At 44.2% G+C, this 14,517-nt stretch overlaps 1 protein-coding gene across 2 annotated transcripts in view; it reads left to right on the forward strand.

Annotated features, from left to right (window-relative positions):
- The window catches only part of LOC122946174 (synaptotagmin-like protein 1), a 143,159-nt gene that overhangs the window by 15,749 nt on the left and 112,893 nt on the right, over positions 1 to 14,517 (forward strand). Inside the window, exon 1 of one of the 2 annotated variants that reach the window (XM_044305589.1) lies at positions 5,780 to 5,893. The exons of the other annotated variant lie outside the window; for it this stretch is intronic. The gene's annotated coding sequence lies outside the window, so the exon portion shown is untranslated. Of the gene's footprint in view, positions 1 to 5,779; positions 5,894 to 14,517 lie in introns of those variants that run through there. 2 annotated transcript variants of the gene reach the window in all.

The raw sequence follows: 14,517 nt of genomic DNA on the forward strand, positions 1-14,517 counted from the left end.
GATGCAGTGCACACAGCTGGAATCTGTGTTTTGCGGATCCGCTGTTTAAAGGCAACAAAACAGTTATGGATGTGTGTAAGTCTTTTATTTGTATGTCATGATGAAGGACCTATATATTGGGTTCCGAAGCACGTAGACATTTTATACTGTATTGGATGTCTGGATTTTACGTCGAATGAATAAAATAATCTTTTTATGGGAAGCTGGACTCTACAACTTTTTTGCAATATGGATGTGTGAATATAAGTAATCATGGGAGTGCTCTCCTTGTATTTTCTGTATTGTGCCAGTTGCCTTATGACTTACAACTGGTCACTAAGCGCGTGTATATATCCATATAGTATGATGATTTAGGTATATACAGTATATAATGATTATTTATCTCAGCTTTTGTGCCACAGCAAATACTAATAAGATGGCAGAACGGTGGCTCGGTGGTTAGCACTGGTGCCTTACAGCGCTGGGGTCCTAGATATAAATCCGACCAAGGACAACATCTGCATGGAGTTTGTGTGTTCTCCCCGTGTTTGCCTGGGTTTCCTTCGGCTGCTCAGGTTTCTTCCCACACTCCAAAGACATACTGATAGGGAACTAAGATTCTTTGACTCTCTGCCTGTGATTTAGGGTTCTTATGTAGGTTACTGTAATTTTCTTCATTTTACAGTAAAAGCTAATGTGTGCGGACATAGACATATATTATTTATAATCCTTATTATTTATTTCACTGTATCAAAAAAAACTGAAAAAAGTTTAACAATATTGCTAAGATCTCATAATATACAAAATACATGTAAATTGTTAGTTCATCTAAATAAGAGTTTTCATGAGTACATTTCACAGAAAGAACCAGATAATATCCAAATTTCATGGAGCTATAGATTTATTACCAGGGTCTACTTTTTCTTCTTCTTCAAATTACAGTTTACATTGACTAATTATGCAAAGTACTGTAAAAGACAGGCTTGTGTAGTGTTCAGTTACTTATTGTTTTGTTGCTCGTTCTCAAGAATTGCCCAGCATTTACTGCCATCGATCCATTTTTCCTTCAATCCTGACTAAATTTCTAGTCCAGATAAAAAGCATCCACCCCAGAATGATGCTGCTACCACCATGCCTCACTATGTGAATGGTCTTCTTGGGGTGATGGGAAGTGCTGGGTTTGCACCACCCATAGCATTTCCCATGATTGCCAAAAAGTTCAATTTCTTCTCTGACCAAAAAACTTCTATGTGTTGGAGGAGCCTGCCACCTGCAGACCTCGCCTCTCCCGACATGTCTGTCTTAGTAACTACATGCATTCCCCATGTAATAACAATTCTGGAGCATCTATTCTTATGGCTCTATGTTCTTCCATTCCTCTGTTATTTCTACTAGAAATGTATGAATGAATCATCAGCAGCTTGCAGTAAAGGAACCAATAGGTATAACCACTTGGCTGTGAGTCCCTGCACAATCTAATGAGAATAGACATTTGTAGTGACAGCAGTGGGAAAAATGCGGATTGCACACAGTAAGTATCTGTATATTGTAATTTGTGGTTTTCGGACCTCCATACGGACACAGTCGTGTGCATGAAACCTAAATTGAGTAAGTGAACTCCCTCAAGCCGTATTAAGAACAGTACTACATGAATAGTACTGCTGCCCCTGACTTGTGTTGATACCCCTGTTCCCCCCGCTGATTGCCTGAGACTAAGAGGACTCCTCCTGAAGTACTCTCCATTATGCGCTCGCTCATCAGTCCTCTCAATGAATTTGCCAGTTTGCAGGCGCACAGCATGGGGACAGGGGTGAGTATCAACATACAATAGAAACACAGTAGAAACAAGCACACCCAGGTATCCAGCACACCAGTTACTGCCTGGAAACCCCTATGCAAACAGGATGCATGGCGGCCCCAGGCAGAGCAGCATACAGACTTGTAGTTCCCCCTCCGGGGAACCCTGACACCCCCTTCCGGATGAACAACACTCAGGGAAAATGTCTAGCAACATGCTGGACTACAGACAACAATAGACAAGACATGTAACAACACTAGACAAGACAACACCCACCATATGGACAACACCACACATATAAGAATGATAGAGAAGGAAAGGTGACACTGGGAAAACATAGAAGAGACCTTGATGTTCCACAAGGTGGCCCTCAAACACTGGGACGATGGAATACCCAGGACAGGAGCATAGCTCCAGCGCCAACAGAGGCTGGAGGACAACTGAACCCAGCCAACAGGCCACAGGCAATATAAACCTCGTGGCCACACCCAGGACACACCTAAATCCCCACCAGCTAGATAATAAACCCCTCCGGCATTAGACAGGAAGGCCCCAGGAGAAAGGAGGAAGCACCTACACGCTGCAACCACAACACGTTGCCGCTGGCAACAGCATGCACGGCAACCGTGTCACGACGCACACCAAAGGCCGTGACAGCCTGCCCCTGTCAATCGAAGTGAAGGGGGCGCGGCACTTGCAGAGAGAGTTGAGCCTCTAGAAGTAAAAGCAAAGCCCCCATTGCTCCTAGAGGATAATTTACATATAGTAAATCATCATTTTTCTCAGCAATGCGGGCACATACGAACATGGGACCAACACAGATGCCTTCAGCTGCCAAGCGCACATGTAATAGGTCAGCTAGTTTTATAGGTACAAATCTGCTGACAGAGGGGTTTTATATTTAGGGGGCTTATGGTATCAGTGGAGGTATGGTGACTTTATTCAGCCAGTTATTGGCTGAGCAGGCATCTTCATGCATTTCTTGTATGCCAAGAGCGACCAGGAAGTACAGACCAGCAGAAGCCCAGTTAGCATTGAAATGGGAGCAGCGGGAGATCAGTTAGGAAAGCATCATTTCTTTTATTTGCTTAACCCTCTCAGCCCTTTTTCAATTTTTTTTTATCATTCTAGATTATATATTTGGAATATCCTGATTGTCTTATTGATTACTAATTTAGAGATAGTTTTCTGTGATGTGCTATGCTGCTGACACCTCCTGTGCTTATTTGAGTCCACCTTTTGATAATTTCAGTCCCGCCCCTGGCACAAGCTCATTAGGTGGGCTCCTTAGTGCTTTTTCTTTTTATGCTACTTTGGTCTTCTATACTATGGAGCACTCTCTCCTTTATTTCCTAGTGCGGAACACTGCAAAGGGGTTAAAAATGTATTTTGTATGGTACATGCATTTCTGTATTATGTATGTTAATAGGCCGTATTCACAGCAACCACTAGATGGGGCTGGTGTCACCCTCTCTATATAGAAAGGAGGCGTGAGAACATAGTCGGTCAGTGTAATCAGTTTAGACTTGTCCTGTGTCAGAGCAGAAAAGACAAAGCATGTCAAGTGAGGAAGCTGATGGAAAAGCCAGTCCTGGATTAGGTATCAGACAAGGCCAGAAAAGAACATTACTGGAAAAGCAGGTGAACTGCATCACAAAAAGCTTAAAGTCTCTACAGCAATATTGTTCAGTAGCGTAAAGGCTTCAGGCCCAGGATAAGTTTACAAAAGGCAGAAATCCGGATATGCCCACTGTTTCACATCCCACCGAGGACATTTTATTAATTCTAAACTGTGATTATGGCAACTTGTTCAAAAAAGATGCAGAGCATAGTCTGACGCGAGGGTCCGCCCTGTGGTTGCATCGTACAACAGCTCCTCTGTCTCATTCACTTCAATGGGAAGGAACCCATGAATATTCAAGACTCATCGACATGTGCTAGGGCTGTTCATCACAAGATTTCAGGAAAACGCCTTGGTCAATTAAAGAAAGTGACCAAACATTTTGAGAGTGGATCTGTCACTAGTTTATATTCCTCCTAGTTAGGACAACTGTTGACAATTGGTGTTATGAAACAATAATCTATTCTACATTTTTCAAATCAGCACCTGGATCTGAATACTTTTGCAACTGCATGTAATCAAAAATTTAGCATAGCCACTTATTCAATAAGATATATCTGTGTAGCGCCTCCTGCTGTTTGTTCTTTTCCTTATTTTTTCGGTGTCTCATTGAGCTGGTGGAACGTGTTAAGTTTAAATCTTCAACTGCCACCAGCCATATGTCCTGTTAGAAGCTGTGGCAGATACAGGGAGAGAGCTGCAGCAGAAAGGACATGCCCCCTGTGCTGTCATGCTGAAGAGAATCTAGCAGAGCAATTGGAGCAATGAATGTAGAGATCTCTGGACCCATATGTGGTACAGGGCTGGTACTAGCTAGAAATGTATTTCATGCAGTACATGATGTCTGATTTTGATTTTTTACATCAACCATGGTATAACCCCTTTAAAGGTTAACCGGCATAGATTCGAGCTGTCACTTATGCTAGCTTCTGGCGTAAGTTATAGTAAATCTGGCGGGCTGCACAAAGACCTGTCCCTTTTCACACCACTTTAGAAGTTTAAAAAGTCACAAATTACGGCACAAATATGGCGTGCACAATATTTTGCAACTCTTTTTTTAACCTTTGATGGATCTCCCCCAAATGTGTCTGACTGTGAATGGATGGAGTCCAAACTCTTTAGAGGTGGTTTAGTAATCTTTTCCAGCCTGATGAGCATCAACAACTCTTCTTCTGAGGTCCTCAGAAATCTCCTTTGTTAGTGCCTCCACCATACACCCATGAAAAATACACCTCATACCACACACCTCCACAAACATGTGCTGTAAAGAATAGACTTTGATAGATCCCTATTCAGAGCTGAACCCGGACAAATCCCCGTTTTCACCCAGGTAGCCCCCTCTGAGATGCTCCGATTCTCCCCCTTGCCCTGTGCTGAATTGCAAGGGCAAGGGCTTTTTCAGCAAATCCAGTGACTTACCGGGTCTCTGCTAAGCGGAGGCTTCTACCTAGCAGTGTCCCCGGTGATGTCACCGTCACTAATGGGCGGGTTTCAGTGCTACCTTAGCCTGTAAAGCACGTTTTTTTAAGTGTCTTTTTTTTTAACCAGTGGGTGTTCACTTCAATACAAAGCTGCATTTTCAGCTTAAGGTTTTTGAATGGGAGGCTGTTTTGAGGCGATTATAGAGCTGATTTTGAGGCAGAACGCTCAAAAGTCAGCGCCAAAAAACTCAGTGTGAACTGGCCCTTATCCTTCATTGGTTTTGGAAATCCACGCAGGGGGTCAATTCCTGCACAGAAAAAAAAATTTGCAAAGTGTATATGAGATTTGTGTAACCGCATACACTTCACTGGTACTGTACTACGCTGTGGTTTTTCCGTACGGTCATCTGCGTGGAAAAACCGCACGTATTCCGCAACGTGTGCAGGCGGCCTGATACAGAGATTTGTGTAACCTCATACACTTCACTGGTACTGTACTACGCTGTGGTTTTTCCGTACGGTCATCTGCGTGGAAAAACCGCACATATTCCGCAACGTGTGCAGGCGGCCTGATACAGAGATTTGTGTGGGTGAACTGCCCATTGCAATGCCACAGGGTAGGAAGGGGTTAAAGGAGTGGCAGGGGACATGAGCAAGCTTAGGGGGAAAAAAGCCAAATTAATAAAAGTGCTACATAATGAGATAAATCATACTGTGCGCCGAGCTGCGGCTTTCTGCTTTGGAAATGTACTACATAATATTCATGTGCTATTTGTAGTGAGTTCTCCAAGCTTTTTGTGACATTTTTGGCTTTTAGAGTCCCGAATCCCCCGACCACAAGGGGTTAATTCTGACGCTCGCGCAGTGACACCCATCTCCCTCGCCCAATATAACAGTCGGCTGAGGTAACACAACCTGTCAGTCAGTCAGGCTGCAGCCACCTTCCCTCAGTGATCCAGCCTCCGGGTTTTCCTCACCCTCCGTATCCGTGTGGTCCGGGGCGGGGGCGGCAGTGCAGAGCCGAGTGTGTGCGCTGCTCCCTCACTAGACCCGCACCTGCCGCCCAGGACGCAGGTAAGAGACTGTACACACTGACAGAATACACCCCTGAGCTATCAGTGGTTTATTCCGAGCTGTAAATAGCATGCCTTTTAGGGGACTGTACTACTTTTATATATATGGGGTCTCTGATTTACGTCCTTTGTAATTTATTCAGTGATGTAATAGTTATGGGGGAGTGATAAACATGATGTCCTGTACATAGCACCTCTGCTATATGAGAGCACATACTGGTTCTTCTTATATACTCGCAAATTGTATGTACTTGAAAATGTCACAGAATGTTTTTGCATGTGAGGGGTATACAATGGCTGTAAAGTAAATGTGGGGCAGTTTCTAGTATATTTCCAGTGCAGATTTAGTTATTTGCATCTTTGCACTGGTTTTTATACCCATTTACGCTTGCATTGACAAGACAAAGCCACGCAGTGCCATTTTATGCGTGCATTGTGACATTTCCTACTAATTTTACCAGAATGTTATCATCTTGTGTATCGCGGCGTCACCAGGGAGCAGCGAGTGACACATGTAAAGTTACTTTGGAATCCCTTAAGGGCAAGGTGTCTCTTCTGTAAGAGGTGACTACATGGAATCAGGAAGTAAAGCGCCCGCCTTGTCCTGTCGGTTGCACCTGTCACCTATGTCATGGCGTGTACTGTGCCCTGACCAGTGCCTCGGATATATGACCGCGTCAGGAGGAAGGCTGCTTCTGCACACAATGGGGGAGATTTACTAAGCATGTTGCATTATGGCGTATATTGCATAAAAACAATTGATTTGCGCCAAATATATAAACAGTTTTTACCATAAAGAATGCATCATGCCAGAAATGAGTTATAAATGTCAAAGTGGGCGGGGCTATCAAATTGGCGCATATTACGCCTCATCATCCTCATATCGGCAGAAGCGGCTCCAGTTGTTGCGGACAATTAAGCCAGCTTATGTGGTGTTGGTTTGTGTAAACAGTCACATTCATGGTATAAAGATGCAACTTTTTGTCAAAAAGTCGAATTTATGAAAAGAAAAAACAAGTCATCGTGGGAACAAGTGATGGGTAAGTATTAAAACAGGATGCAGTTCTTTAAATCTAATATAAATGAGTAAAAAAAACTGGGTTTTTGTCAGTAAATTGGCATTCAACAAAAACAATAACAAAAATATCCCGACAAAAAAGACAAAAGTCGCAAATTACCCCTGGAAATTTCACAAATATGCTTCAAAAGTCGCAAATCTGTTTCAAGAGTTGCAAGTGTGGCCTGGCAGGAGTCGGCTGAAATGGCGCATTTCAGTTTGGAAAAAGTCCCATTTTAGTGCTATTGGCGTTAAGATGCCTCAAGTTGAGAGAAATTGGCGGATAATCAAGTTTAGTTTTAAAAAAAGTCACATTTTAAAAGGGCCGTGCGTCTTTAGATATATGAGGTGAAACAAATCACTTCTGATTTGTAACGCCAGAATTACGCCATTATTGATAAATGTCCCCCAATATGAGTCACAGCCGCAGACACTTTCCCAACATGTCACTGATTTATCTACGATTTCCGCCACTCATGTCTTCGTGCTGTACAGTAAAGGTGAGCACCATAATGGGGGATATGTCACATGCTGGGGTACACACAGAGGAGACCTACCTACGTACTTTCCTGTTCTACTTGTTCTGTGTGGCCATAGTTGCCCCAAATGCAAACATGAGCTACCCCTGTAAATATTTTCAGGTTTAGGGCGTATGCACACGGCTGTAGTTTCAGTCTGCATCCGATACGCATTTTTTTTGTGGATTGGATGCAGACCCATTTATTTCAATGGGACCGCAACCACACTGTGTGCTGTCCACATCCGTATTTCCATTGCATGGCCCCGCAAAAAATAGAACACGTCTGTAGCACAGACAAGAATAGAAATTTCTAACAGAAGGCGGACGTACCGAGCTGCAAAATGTGGAACGCGCACGGGTGGTATGCGTGTTTTGCTGATCTACAATTTGCAGACCGCAAAAATGGATACAGTCGTGTGCAGGAGGCCTAATAGTGACCATACATAGGGGTGGGCGATATGGCCTAAAATCTATATTGCAATATAATTTAAAGCATGTGCGATATGCGATGTATATATATTTTTTTTTACTTTTTATTTAATAACTATTAGCCTCCTTAAGGGCTAGAACCCTTGTCATATTCACCCTGATAGACCTCTATTAGGGTGAATAGGACTTTACACTCTCCCTGCTGCCCTGTGCTTTGTGCACACAACAGCAGAGAGCTGACCATGGCATCCAGCCTCTGATCCAGCCCCCAGCCTCTGATCCAGCCCCCAGCCTCTGATCAGCCCCCCAGCCTCTGATCAGCCCCCCAGCCTCTCATGTGCCCCCCCAGCCTCTGATCAGCCCCAGCCCCTGATCCCCCCCCCCCCCCCAGCCTCTCATGTGCCCCCCAGCCTCTGATCAGCCTCTCCCTCTTATCAGCCCCCTCTGGTAACTCAAACCCACCCCCCCTCCCTCCCCAGTATTAATCATTGTTGGCAGTGGCCACAGGGTCCCCCTCCCCCCCCCCCCATCATTGGTGGCAGTGGGCAGTTCCGATCGGAGTCCTACAGTGTAATGCTTGGGCTCCGATCGGTTACAGCCTACCATGGCAGCCAGGAGTCACGCTACTGAAGTCCTGGCTACCATGGTATGTTAGTGAGCAGCATTATACTCCCGTGCGCCGTGGCCGCCGGGCGCTCCTTCTTCTCATAGGTCTGTGCGGCGCATTGCTAATGCTGTAAGCATTAGCAATGTGCCGCACTGACAGAAGAAGGAGCGACCGGCAGCCACTGCGCACGCGAGTATAATGCTGCTCACTAACATACCATGGCAGCCAGGACTTCAGTAGCGTGACTCCTGGCTGCCATGGTAACCGATCTTTACTACCGCTCCGTGGTCATATCGCGGTCCGGCGATATGCACAAAATCCATATCGTGGCACAAATTTATATCGCATATCTCCCACCCCTAGCCATACATAGTATATAGAGAGTAGGTTGATGCATGACCTTCTGGTGAATGATCATTTTGCAGACGCAGCCATAGATATTTTACTCTGTATTGGCCATTACGGTCATATTGGCCTTACATGTAGAGTCACAACAGGCGAAGGAAGCATCCTTTCAAATATAGACCATTGGAAACAACTTTTTTAGGAATGAAAGAGCTTATGTCTGACTATTGGGAGAAAATTTCGAACATGGCCGACTTCTTTTCAGATGATGACTGTGTCATTGGTGGGCCAAAATATAAAAATTGTAAGTTTGACTTGATGAATGCTTGTTATGGTCAAAGCCACCTATTTTCACCAATTTTATTCTAATGTGTTTGGGTCTGCTCAAGACAAATTCATGCAGAACATGGCGGTGTACTATTCCATGTACTTTCAAGGTAATCTGTCACCATGAACACGGATTAGCTGAAGAGACACAGATTCCCAGGAGGTGATTATTATCTCTGATTCCCCCCCCCCCCCCCTCTCAGTAAACCCTGTATGCTGATGAAGCATTTAGGAGTCCGCTGTGCCATTTCTCTGAGCTCAGGAGTCCGGGGGATGCATTACAGTGCAGAGAAGCGACCAGTTGCTGGTGTACGGTATGTTCACACATCATATCTGTATTTCCGAAATCTAAAATGTATTTCCATGGTACAGATCTGAGGTTGACCATTGGATTTTCAACTGCACAGATCCTTATGAGGATTAGTCCCATTAGGGGATAATTTGGACTCTCCTGACCCAGTCTCACCATGTAAGTTTTTTTCCATCGTGGGTTTGTTTCCATCCTGTATGTAGCACTTCCTGTTGCTGAATCCAACCAAACCCATGATGCACTTCTCCTTCCTCTGAAACAGCTCCAGCACTGCCTCTCACAACACGCAGCTAGTTTATAGCTCCTCCCACCAGCTAGTTACATAGACACTCCCCTATCACTGCCCGTCCCATGGACATAACTTCACAGGCAATAAGGAAGAGCTGCATGGACACGGTCATGTGACAGCCCAGAACGGGAGATAGGAGAAAAAAAGATAAAAGAAATACAAAATTACAGCTCCCTCCATAAATGATTATTTCAAAGATAATCTGCCACCAGCGACCTCCCTATCAAACTGTCTGCATAGACACTTAGCTGTGGATCACCTGATTAAAACACAGTTTTTCTTTTTTTTTTAACCAAGGCTCAGTTTTTGAGTTATGACACTTTTCATATGCAAATCAGGCCTATGGTGCAATGAGGGCATCGCCATTGCTCTTGTTGCACCCAAGCTCCGCTCCTTTCAGTAGCCACTTCCTCCCAAGCTCTGCTTTGCCACTTCCTGAACCTGCCAATCAAAGTAGTAAGGGAGGAGCTGGCCAAAGAAAGAAGCAGAGCTTGGGTGCAGCAAGAGCAACGGCGATGCCCTCCTTGCACCACAGGCCTGATTTGCATATGAAAAGTGTCATAACTTAAAAACGGAGCCTCGGATCAAGAAAAGAAAAGCAGCGATTTAATCAGGTGATCCACAGCTAAGTGTCTATGCAGACAGTTGGATAGGGAGGTCGCTGGTGGCAGATTGCCTTCACAAGATGTTAATGCAAAATGGAACACCCCTTTAAACCCCATTTACTTGCTTTGGAGGCAGATAGTCATCGGATTTGACATGAAATTCAGCATCTAATCTGCTTCCAACTCTGGGTCAAATCTGATCCGTATAAAGATAGCCTTAGGCCTCTTTCACATGGACGAGTTTTCCGCGTGGGTGCAATACGTGAGGTGAACGCATTGCACCCGCACTGAATCTGGACCCATTCATTTCAATGGGGCTGTGCACATGAGCTTTGATTTTCACGCATCACTTGTGTGTTGCGTGAAAATCGCAGCATGCTCTATTTTGTGCGTTTTTCACGCAACGCAGGCCCCATAGAAGTGAATTGGGGTGTGTAAAAATCGCAAGCATCCGCAAGCAAATGCGGATGCGGTGCGATTTTCACGCACGATTGCTAGGAGACGATTGGGATGGGGACCCGATCTTTATTATTTTCCCTTATAACATGGTAATAAGGGAAAATAATAACATTCTAAATACAGAATGCTATGTAAAATAGTGATGGAAGGGTTAAAAAAAAATATATATATGAAACTCACCTTATTCCACTTGTTCGCGCAGCCTGACTTCTCTTCTGTCTTCTTCTTTGAGGAAAAGGACCTGTGGTGATGTCACTGCGCTCATCACATGGTCCGTCACATGATCCATCACCATCTATCTGTGAAGAAGTCCGGGTTCGGGTTTGGGTACCAAACATGCCGATTTTTCTCACGTGTGTGCAAAACGCATTAAAATGTTTTGCACTCGCGTGGAAAAATCAACTATTTTCCCGCGAAACACACCCGCATCCTATCTGGCCCAAATCCATGACGCCCGTGTGAAAGAGGTCTTACTGTTGGGGAGTGTAAGGTAGTCCAGAGGTACAAATGCCATTTTTTTGAGTTTTCATGATGACAGGCTTTCTTTACATACAGTGTCCCGGAGTGCTCCTTTATCTGTATCACCAGCTTTAGGTGGGCATTAGGACAGTGATGGCATCTTGTATTACTATAGGGAATGCCGGCTGCTGGCTGAATCCACATGCTGATTCACTGTGCCGAGGCTAAATTAGGTCAGGACAGAGACACAGGCTCCACATTGTCTCCCGTGCTACCCCTCAATAAATCTTACATGTGACGGGTCAGGGTGCCCCAGCCCTATCCTTTATTCTTCTCCACAGTCAATTTCCTCCTTGTAAAACTCTATGGGGACGGATAAGCCCCCCGCACAAGGCTAAGAATTCATGTGAAATGTGTGGATTTGTTTTATGTATTGTTCTTCTGTACGTTGTGATTGGTAACATTACTTTACAGAATCTTAAAGGGGTTTTCTAAGTTTTTTTTTATATTTAATGATAATGCTGGGAGCCTGGTAACATTTTTCAGCCAGTACTTTTTGAAGAACCTGTTTTGGAGCTGATATCAGTGCAGTTCCAGTAATAAAACAACAGAGGGCGTGAGCGCAGTCTACACGTCTCATTCATAGGAGCATAGACACATGCTCAGCACAAGGTTGGTAAACATATCCTGCATATGTGGAACTTTTTCTTGCCAACGGATCTATATTTCCTAAGAGAGCAAAAGGTCATTATGCAAATAGAAAACAATATTTCAAAGTGTGAAGACGCAAAGATCCAGAAAACAAAAGCTTGTATAGTTTATTCGCATTCTATTCCGCACCACTGACACAACAGATTTAAAAGACAGTGAAAGCTTTGGGTGAGGCTTAATCTTCACGGTATGTAAAAGATGTCAATGAAAGATAAAGACCCTAAAAGAACACCTCCTTAAAGTAGAAGTGTTTCTTAATACCCCACTGTCCATGTGTACTATAGTAAGTAGAATATCTTAAATACATTTTTTTCCCCTAATTTGCATCGCAGAACACACAATTTTTGTTGTCACAGTTTCTTTAAAGGGGTTTGTCTGTTATATATATAAATTCACACCACCCCCCTTTCCCAAAAATAAAAAATAAAAATATTAAAAAATAAACACCATAGACATCACTGCATGCGAAAATATACAAATATTTATCCCATATGGCAAATGGTGTAATGGGAAAAAGCTTCAAAACTGTCGATTCGACATTTGTTTGTCATTTCACCTCCCCAAATTTGTTTTCGTAAAAAGTGATCAAAAAGTCATACACACTCCAAAATGGTATCAATAAAATCTACAGATTGTCCTGCAAACAATGAGCCCTGACACTATACTATAAAAAAGTTATGGGGGTCTTATTATGGCGATGTAAACAAAAAAATGATTTTTTTTTTCCAAATATTTTTTTTTCCAGTGTTAAAATGCAAGAATATATAAAGGTGGTATTGTTGTAATTGTGCTGATCCAGAGAATGAAGGGAAGGGAACAGGTCCGTTATACTGCATAGGGAACGCTGTGAAAAGAAAACCCATAAAACTGTGGCAGAATTTTTATTTCTTATTTTACCAGCTTCCCACTACATTATATGCAACAGTAAATGGTGCCATTAGAAAGTACAACTTGTCCTGCAAAAAACAAGCTCTCATGTGGCTATGTGAATGGGGAAAAAAAAAGTTATGGCTCTGAGAAGGCTGGAAGTGGAAAACGAAAAAACTGAAAATGGTCCGGTCCTGAAGAGTGTAATAGTTAGATGTACATAAGGGGGGAGGTGGATTGGCGGTGCTCAGATGACTTTTTTTTTTCCTCTGTCTTCTACCAACACACACTTTAGGTTTACGCTAAAATACATATTATTGAAGAGCCTTGATGGCTTCGAAAGACCAGGTTTAACCAGTTAAACTGCTATTTCATGTTTGAGTCATCGCACAGACCGGTTATTTTGCATGTTGGTGTCCTCTCCCTTCGAGTAGCTATAGTTAGGTTTCCTCGGTGCGCAGTGTTTAATTGGTTTACATTCTTTATGTAGCTAATATGTACACATCTATGTATGCATATAAGATTATAATGTATTAGTACTATATCGGTGTGAGTGGCCTCCCTGAAGAAGTGGAACCAGGGGTCTTAGAAAACACTTTACACTCTATCTTCAATAACCTCTTAGGGGTTCCTTTAGATACACCCTTGGAGCTGTATAGGACCCATCGTGCTCTGGGACCCAAACCTACTGACCCGGATAGGGTTAGAGATGTGATATGCCGAGTACACTACTATCAACAGGAGGAAGCCATAATGAAGAAAGCCAGAGAGGCTGGTCAGGTGCAATTTAAAGGTTCCACCATACAACTTCTGTCAGACCTTTCACACTATACGTTACTAAAACGGAAGTCCTTGCACCCCTACTACAACAACACAAAATTGTGTACACCTGGGGATTTCCCTTCCGCCTGCAGGTTTGTGTAAACGGACAGACAGTGGTCCTTCGACATCCCAGAGACCTACCAACCTTCTCTGAGGCGCTAGATATTGCTTTAGTGGAGATCTCGGGCCCTCTACCGAATGGAATCAGAAGGGATACGGCACCAATGCCTCAGGGGGAAGCCAGACCACCTCGCTGGAAAGTTCACCGTACTACCAGAAGCCAGGCTGTGTTTGCTGAGGCCTCCATGGAGGGAGGTTGTCAGGAAACATAGATGTCCGGGCCCAACGGACAACACTCCAGCTATTAGCTTGATACACTTACTTTAGAAGCTGACTTAGAGTTCTAAAAATAATACTTAAAGGGGTTGTCCAGGTTCAGAGCTGAACCTGGACATACCTCCATTTTCACCCAGGCAGCCCCCCTGACATGAGCATCGGAGCAGTTCATGCTCCGATGCTCTCCTTTGCCCTGCGCTAAATTGCACAGGGCAAAGGCATTTTTCTGAGTTCCGGTGACGTACCGGGGTTCTCTATGGGTCCGACAGGAACCCCGGTGACGTCACCGGCACTGATGGGCGGGATTTGGCTCTGCCCTAGCCAGTAAAATGGCTAGGGCAGAGCTAAAGCCCGCCCCTCAGAGCCGGTGACGTCACCGAACACACCGCTGGGCAGTGTGTTATTGAAAACAAAAGAGCCTGTGCCCTGCGCGATCTAGCGCAGGGCACTGGAGCGCATCGGAGCATGAGATGCTCCGATGC

Source organism: Bufo gargarizans, chromosome 9 (genome assembly GCF_014858855.1).
Source record: "Bufo gargarizans isolate SCDJY-AF-19 chromosome 9, ASM1485885v1, whole genome shotgun sequence".
Lineage (NCBI taxonomy): Eukaryota > Metazoa > Chordata > Amphibia > Anura > Bufonidae > Bufo > Bufo gargarizans.